The sequence below is a fragment of the Vidua macroura genome, chromosome 9 (genome assembly GCF_024509145.1).
Source record: "Vidua macroura isolate BioBank_ID:100142 chromosome 9, ASM2450914v1, whole genome shotgun sequence".
Taxonomy (NCBI): domain Eukaryota; kingdom Metazoa; phylum Chordata; class Aves; order Passeriformes; family Viduidae; genus Vidua; species Vidua macroura.
In genome coordinates, this window is record NC_071579.1 from 16,846,410 (window position 1) to 16,855,187 (window position 8,778).

The 8,778-nt window shown below is 45.1% G+C and overlaps 1 long non-coding RNA gene across 1 annotated transcript; it reads left to right on the forward strand.

The window, feature by feature from the left end:
* Nucleotides 1-679: 679 nt before the first annotated feature.
* Nucleotides 680-3,413, forward strand: LOC128811710 (uncharacterized). Its single transcript, XR_008438436.1, has 3 exons — nucleotides 680-808; nucleotides 3,088-3,264; nucleotides 3,362-3,413. It is a non-coding gene; the product is annotated as an uncharacterized LOC128811710 (long non-coding RNA).
* Nucleotides 3,414-8,778: the final 5,365 nt, after the last annotated feature.

Here is an 8,778-nt window from a genome sequence, read left to right on the forward strand (position 1 = left end):
GGGAACATTTTACACCCAGTTCACATGTATGGAGACAATTAGCAGCAGTGAAACCAGCAGAAAGCATGATATTGGATTCCTCTTGCATTCCCCCCTCTTCTCAGCACTTAATTTTACTTTCCTGAACACCCAGAGGTAGAGTGTGGGAAACCCCTGGGCTGCCATCTCACCCATTATGGCATCTTCAGAGAATTTGCTGTACTAAATCCCAGGGTGGAATTTATTTCAGCAGAGCACAACCACTTTTAACTGGCCCAGGGAATTCATCTTCCAAATAGCCTCCCATAGCTTTATCAAAATCCAGAGATGTGTTTTCTCCCCATGCCAGTAGATTTTTTTTTTTCTTGGCCTAAGCAGCAGTAGTGAAGTTGAAATGTTTGATGCTTTATACTTGAGTGTTTTCTCCAATTTTCATTGTGCTCTCCCTCTTGTGTGTGTGGACTTAGAAAACCACTGTCTGTGATTTACTGCCACCCTCCCTCCTTCCCCCTACCTATTATCAACACTGAGGTGATGAGGTTCTCTGCTGCTCATACAGCCATCTTCAATTAAAATACCAGCACTCTGATAGTCTTCTGCAGCTGGGTTGTTTGAGGTGTGATAAATAAGTGGTGAGTGTGGGCCTCCTGCCCCAGAGGTGACTTGAGTCCCTGTTGCTTGCCAAGGTGCTGTTACTGCTGGAGTGAGCCATCAGCTGAGCCACACATCCAGAAATCTCCAACTGATGGGAGTATTCTCAGCATCACATCTCTAATGAGCATCGTGTTAGTGGTGTCCCCAGCTACAGACTTTCTCCTGCTAAAGGCAAGTTGACATCTCATGGAAGAGCTCCTCCTCATCTGCTCTTCTTCCCTGGCCCACAGATAAAATGCTGGGTTTTCTGAAGCTCTTTCCTCAGCTCCATACCAGCTTTGTTTCTGAGCTGGTGGGAGCCCTTTCCTGGGCTAGGTTACCTCACTGGGAGCAGAAGTCATTTCCCATGGTCCCTGGGGAATGGAAATACCCCGGGGAATGGGATAGTGGCTGGTTTTCAGTGCAAAGGAAGTGTATTCACCAAAATGAGACACTTATTTCTTCTTTTTCAAGAATATAATTTTCTTTTCTTTCTTTTAAAAGAAAGCAGTTGAGGCATTATATAAACAAATGGAAAATGAAGGTCAGCCTGATGGATATTTCTCTGGGAAAAGTCCAAGATGCTTACCTCATTATTTCTTGTGCTACTTCAAAATCAAATATGTCTTTCCCTTATGTTTTACAGTCCTCGCTGCTGATGGGAATAGATCTGCATTACATTTGCAGTGATAGGTCGAAGAGAGTGTGTGTGGTTTTGCAATTTTCTTCTTATTTTTATACTTAGTTGCTAAGATCCTGAGCCATGTGTGCTTAATTCAAGATGTCTACAAATGGCCACAGAACAAAGCAGGATTGTGAATTTCTGCAGGGTTTAGGCTTTAGGTGCTTATCATGGCTTGGGAATTTGGGCTTTTTCCTGAAGTTTGCATTGAAGCTCTTTAATAAAAAGGAAAGTTAGCAATGAAAGCTTGCAATCAAATAAACAACAAAAGGGCAAAACTGTATTTCACCTTCTGTAATTTGATCTGTAAGAAATGTAAATCACTCATCCAGAAGAGAGAGGTTTTCAATTAGTCCTCTTTTCTTAAACATGCAAATCCCCCAGCCATGTTTAGCAGCACAGTTTTGCCCTAACTCTGCAGAGAATTCCCAAGCAACCTTTAATGGATGGCCATGCCTTCAGGCTTGTCCACTTATGTTTTCTCTCCTGCCTGGGCACAAGATAGATTATGCATATTATTATTCATAAGTGCCACCTATTGAAAGCATAACCACAGGCACGTTTGCAAATGGTGGGCTTGCCCCAGCTGTCCCTGCTCATGCAAAACATTCCTGCTCTCCAACAGACCCCTCCAAGCCCTTCCCTCAAAATCGAGCTTATTTTATTGCCAGACATCCTGGCATGGAGAAGGACTTGCAAAATGACCCATGGACTTTAAAGGCACCTAAAAATGAAGAGACTATTCCCCATTTTCCTCCTGCAGAAGTTTTTCCTGATGTTGCTTTGGTTGCCTCTCCCTGATCCCTGAGACTACTGCTGCCTTGTAGGGTGCTGGAATCATGAAAGGTAGTGATATGATATGAAATATATGTTCCTCATTAAAAATGGGATTTCTCTGACTGATGCAAGAAACAATAAATAGTACAGAAGAACTGAGAAGTAAATATATAAGAGTCTCACATGACTGGATGTTATTTGTTCATTCTTAGATAAGGAGTAACTGCTTTACAGATTAAATTCAAGTTGTTTTAGAATTAATATATATATTTTTTTAATCTGCTCTTGCATATTAGACCATTTTCCTGAGAATATGCATGTGTTTGTATAAAGAACAAAGACACAGGATACAAGTAATTTTCAGTTTGCCATAAATATGATTTTCAAAAAAGATATAATTATGAATTAGGAATACCATTTAAATAAAAGTCTTGAATGCTAGTGGCTAGAATTAAGCATAATTGTACGTTTCTACAAAAGGTCAATTGTGATTTTAATTACTCTTATGTAAACTAGCTCATGTTTGCACTGCAGTTACAATTAATATACATGCCTTATTGCCACGTTATTGCATTTTTGATCACGACAGACTTATCGTGTCTGGACAGTCTGAATGAACATATAAATGGATGTGAACCTCTTTGGGCTGATTTTCTGTTACACCAGATTCATGATGATATAACAGCATTAGCTCTGACTGCTCTGCACTGAGATCCATCTGGGGCATCACAGTGGGGCAGGAGAGGTGTGCATTCAGTGATGGGCAAGCACTGCCCCAGGACAGCAGGAGGGATGTAAGCAAGGCCTGGAAATACAGTTGCAATGTCTTCCTACTTAGAAAAGTCTCCAGGGGGATAAGCAGTCAGGAAAAGTACAAGAGTCTTCCAGGGCTTCTTCTCTCTCCATGGGAAGGCATGGTGGGAAGTGTTCTCCCTGGTGGTAGATGGAGCTGTGTGACAAGAGGTGCAGCTTCTTCTGTCCTCTACAAAGCACTCTCGTTTTTGACTTTCAGAGAGCAGTGAAGCCTGAGAAACTGTTAGTGGAGCATCACCACATGTGCCTAACTCTTAGTGGAGCATTATCACACGTGCCACTGCCCAGCAGCAGTGGAAGTGGCAGGAGTCCCACTGCCCGCCCTGCCCTAGAGCTCGTGGGTACAGGTTTGGCTGCAGCCCAATCCAAGTCTGCCCAAGGTATTGCTGTTCTCAGGTACCAATCAAAGAGTAGAGGCAGAATAAAAACTTTGTACCCTGATGCACATTTTCAGCACCCTTTTTTTCCCATCTACAGGATGCCAGTTTCTGTCTCTGAGAGGGTCCTGAGCTGCCCTCTCTGTTGGCTTATCCCTGGTCCACCCCCAGCACCAACTGGGATCCAGCCAGCAACTCCCAAACACTGGCCATGATGGATGTGGGCTTGGAAAAAGGATCCTCACACCACTCTGGCAATCAGAAAGGACCTGTTGGAAAACCCAGTGAAGGGTATTAAGGCCTGACCCCCGTACTGGGGGTGGCACTGGGTGGGAAGGTTAGCCCAGGGTGGTGGAAAGAACGACAACTGAAATACCCTTAAACCAGGGAAAGCCAGGGCTACAGAGGCTCACAGGATCTGGGTTCATGCTGGGAGTTGGATATTGCATGCAGGTTTTCTGTATGCCCTATGGGGATTTTTTAAAATAGATGCAATTAAAAGTAAAGTATAAGGAAATGGTGCCAGAGATGCATCTTTAACCCCCAGATAGTTGGGCTCCCTGCTGGAGGGGGTTTTGCCTATACCCCTGGCTTTCAGTGAAGGCTGTGGGAAGTATGAACCTACTTGTTCCTGCAGAGATGTGGGACACCCCAGAACATGCACAGGGCATCTGTTCTGCTGCCCTTGGCAGAGGAGAGAAAGCTGGGAAGGAAAGCTCTGCTTGCTGCTGTGTGCTGCTTTGGTGGAGGTGAGCACAGGAAAAACAAATGTCTCCATTTCAAATATGCTTGACTTGTTCCTCTCTCGCCCCTGGGACAGGGGCTGTTTTGCTTTCCTGCTCAGTTGAGTGGTGAAGGGACAATGACGCTGCTCTGCACTGGGGGGCTCCCTGGGGCCTGGGGGGAAACTTTCCTCATGGGAGAGAAAGGGTGTTATGACTTCTTCTCTCTCACACTTTCTACCAGGGATGGGTTAAAAACTGAAGACAGCTCTCCAGAGCTGCCTGGGGAAATGACACTGGACCTCCTTCCTCAGAGGCAGGGAAGACATGTTCAGAAGCTTATGCAAACCTGTGGAGAAACCAAATCCTTTGTTCTTAAAACCTCTCCATGGCTCTTTTCAGCCCATGAGATCAGCCTTGGACACAAGCGTCTTGGGTGCCTGGATTAGTCTTGGAACATCCTCTGGGTACTTTTAAATTAAAACCTCCCGGTTCCATGGTCCTGACACTCCTCACAGCCTTGCATTCTCTCTCTATAGTGGTGACCGTTCTCTCCTCTCAGATGTCACTGGAAAACGTTGCTTAACCTCAGTGCATCTCCCTCCCCCCACTTCACCATGATTCCTGGAATTGCACTCGTGGCTGTGGGAAGCGCTGGAGCATGGCTTTCCTGGGAGGCAGGGCGCAGGTTTCTCCTGCGCGGGATAGCGGGCTCCAGCCCTGGCCCGGGACGCGGTGCCCTGGTGAGAGGAGCGTGTCCCTCTCTGTGCCGTCGCCCCGGGCTGACAAGGGCGCCAATTAGCGTCAGTCGCACGGGCAGCTGGCCATGGGGACACCTGTGCGACCCGGCCACGCAGGCCACGGCCCCGCCGCCACCGCAGCGGCACAGCTGCCAGGCAGGGAGGGCTCTGCCACGGCTGACCTGTGCCCCTTCAGAGCCGGTGATTTAAGGGCTGAAAGGCAGAAGGTGCCATTGCCCTCCCCCAGCAAGGCACGGCAGCTGAATGGCTCTGGAGCCCACAGGTGCAGCGTGGGGACCTGGGTTCGTCCTGCTTCTGAGAAATGCTTGGTAAAGATGCAATGCTTTATCACCCTCTGTGACACTGTTTCTTTACAGTGCTGTGGTTTACAGTATGTTTAGAAGGCTGCATCAGTCTCCATCCATCTCTTACCTTCTAACTTGCAACAGCTGCTCATTGCTACATTTGTCTTTGTGAACGAGAAGTGATAATTCTTCACTCAAGCAAAGATAAATACTGCGGAGGTTTACCTGTCGTGTGTGGGTGCGTATCATACAGTGTGCAGTGTGAACAGACAAACTCTCTGCATGCTTGCAATGCAAAAATGCTTTATATGCGTGTGCATGCATGTGTCTAACGTTGGTGCAGCCAGACATACCCAAGTTGCATGTATGGTGGGCATGTATGCACTTCTCTGTAGAAAAGCTGTATTTACAATTGCATACATAAATATTGTCAGGAAAAACCCAAATCAAGTCACTACAGATCTCAGCTTCATCTTTAATTTTCCATGATGCTAAGAGACAGCATTAATAACAAAGGCTGTTATGTCACCAGTCAAGACAGATGCCTTATGAAGAGGAAAAAAGAGCACATGGAAATCTTTAAGAAATATACACAAGCATCACAGGCACCCACCCCAGGAGCACATGCATTTAAAGGATGTGTGTGTGTGTTTGTGTGGGTGTTTTATGCATCTGGAAAGGCTCCCTGAGACAACTGAACACAAAGCCAGCGCATGTTTGTGTTAGGTTGAGATGCTGGCATAAAGATGATTATATGAGTCTATTAGCAGGGTGTTATGACTCCAATTTCACTTAACATCTGAGTTCACATTAAAATATGCCCTTGGCCTGACAAGGCATTATTAACTTGCATTTAATAAAAATAAAATATTACATTTAAAAAAAATTGAAAGCTGACAAATTTGATTTAAATGAATACTGAACTCCAGGCAAATGTGTTGCTTGAACTCTGCCTGCTGTACTGGAACTGACAGGAAGCATTAAAATAATCCTGAGTGGTCAATATGTGATTAAATATCACATGTCAAGCTTAGCAGGAATATTCCTTCCAAAGAAAATTATATTGTTAAAAATAAGTGACAAATTCTAAGCAGCTCCTTCAAACTCATAAAGATATGTGAAAAAATGGAAGTAAGCTTATAATAAACTGGGATGTCTGCAGGGGACAGAGGATCTACTGTCTCCTACACAGAGCCATATAGAACATCTACAGGTAATCAGATAAAAATGATTGCATGTATTTGAAGCAATAAATTTCCTTTGCATTTGCTATAGAATGTAAAGAGAAGAGACATCCTACATTTTCACACCATGTTTTTATCTGAAAGTTTTTGCTGTCATGCTGTTCTGTCTAAAGGGTTTATTTATTTGTACAGAGACTCAAGCATCTCCATGTGTACATACATGCCCAGATATATATACACATGCCAAAGCCATCATAAGCGATGCTCAGACCGAGAGAATGAAAACTAAGGTTTTAAAGGAAATAATTGTAGCAGTAATAGTAAAATGCCCCTCTCCACTCCACCATTAGATGTTTGGGAACACTAATGCATGATGGCTTTTTTTCTGTTATGGATTTCAGCTGGGAGAACATGCTTAAACATGATCAACTTTCATCATGCGTTTGATGAAAGACAGACACAGATGTCATTGCTTCCACTTTCTTCGACAGGATCAATCCAGGATTACCAGGGTGCTATAAGGGTAGTGGCCAGAAGTCTATTTAGATTAGATATAGCAACAAAATATTGGAATCTACGGCTTCAGATAAATGACTCAATATGCCTAGGTCAAGAGGTTACTCAAGTCAGGTGAGATCTGAGACCTATTTATCACTGCCTAAGCTCAAATTATGTTTTAAATATTGTCAGAAATGAAAAACTGCTGCCAGATGGTGTCATATTAATTCATCTCACTGTACTCAGAAACTGTCCTTCAGTTCCATCATGGTGCCTGCTATCCTGCATTAGTGGGGTACCTGTCAGAGAACCTGCTTTTGCTGAGAAGCAGGGGCTCTGCTCAGCCCTTGCTTCCTGCTTGCAAGATGGATGTGCTGCATTTCTGTGGTGTGTGACTACAGAGATCTGTACAGCACATGTGGGGCTGAGACATGGCTCTTCTTGGAAAGCAGTGGATGTTGGGTGGTAAGAGATTTGAGGCCTCATTAACTCTTACTTGATTGAGAAATCTGCTATTCTACCCACCTGGTCCAGGGAAATTGATTTATTGGTCTGTAGAAAGAGTTATATAGGGATGAAGACTTTGACCCTGGTGCATTCGAGCAAAGGGCCTTGAAGCTCTCCCATGCACTGCATAGGGCTGGCACAACTGTCCTGTTCTTTTCCTCTGTTCCCATTTCCATTTCAGGACTGTAAGAAGTGTGCCACCCTGCTTATCCCTGTTGTCCCCTGGGCAAAGGTTGGGATATGTTCTAGTTTACAGTGTTCAAGGGAACACAAAATGACATCGATCAATTTTATGCTTCTCCTCTCTCCCTCGCACATCTGCTCTTCTTCCCGAGCCCTGCCTTCAGCTCTGGCTTCAAGCACAGTGCTTGAGCCCTCAAGCAGCAGTGGGATGAGGATGTTCCTGGATCAGGATTTCCTCCACTCTGATGTGCATTCATGCTGGCTGCCTCAGCAACCCCTGCAAGCTGGGTTACAGCCAAGCCTCTCCCCAGCAAACCTGGCCTCCTGGTTGCAGGGTGCCTGAGAACTCTGCTTCCCATGGCTATCACATACTGCTCTGTGGGGTTTGTTGAGGCAGAGAGTTGGGCCTGAGTAAGGGCATAATATATTTGGAGTGATCACTTACCACCAAGCCACAGAATCTCAGACTCTCTCATCCCCCAAAAGCCCTGTCTCTAACTCTCTTTTTCCTGGTTGTATGAGTAGAGAAAAATACATCACTTCTCTAAAGTCCACCATAGCTAGAGGAGTTCTTTCTAAGTGCAGAGGCTATGACAAGACATCTTGTGGTAGTGGTAAAACCAGAAGAGTGGAGTGATGCTCAGAGAAGAAACCAAAATCTCAAGGATGGTTAATCTTCTCGTGGGAAGGTGTTACTGTGCCTTCTGGGTTGGCTTATTTCTGTGCTAGCATTGGAAATGGTATTTCACTGGATTAAGAAAATACAGTGTGTTTTTTTCCTACCTCATGCTACTGAAATAGGGTCAGAGCTGACAGATGTACATACACCGTGGTTTTATTTCCTCCTTGCCTCCTCCACATGTGGCAAATACACCATTCTCTTTTCCAGCATGTGATTTCCTGTGGGGTGCAGCAGCTGAAGTAGCAGAGGGGTCTCTGGGCAGCCGCAGCTACAGGGAAGGGGCTGTGGCCACAGCAAGGGCCATAGTGCTGCCTGGCTGGCCAGGGTGAGATGTTCAGCTGTGTGTCCTTCTGCCTTCACAGCTCTGCACAAGAGGAGAAAGACTTCATCATCAGGGCAAGTGCTGCTGCAGCCAGGGAGTGAGAGCGTGTCCGTTTGGGATGCAGATGAGACAGGTCCCAGCAATCAGGAGGATGGGGTAAAGTGGGACACACTAGCAACAAGCAAATTATCAAGCCTGTAAGCATAAAGATTGCAAATGTCTCCTGGTTTCTTAAATTATTATTTTTGGCAGGGTTGCATATGTTCTCTGTGCTCATTCCATGAATCCAGCTGATTATTATTCCAATCACCAGAGGAAGAGAGAGTCACATTAATTTGTAGTAATTAATAGCACTGATGCATTTGACAGCGCAT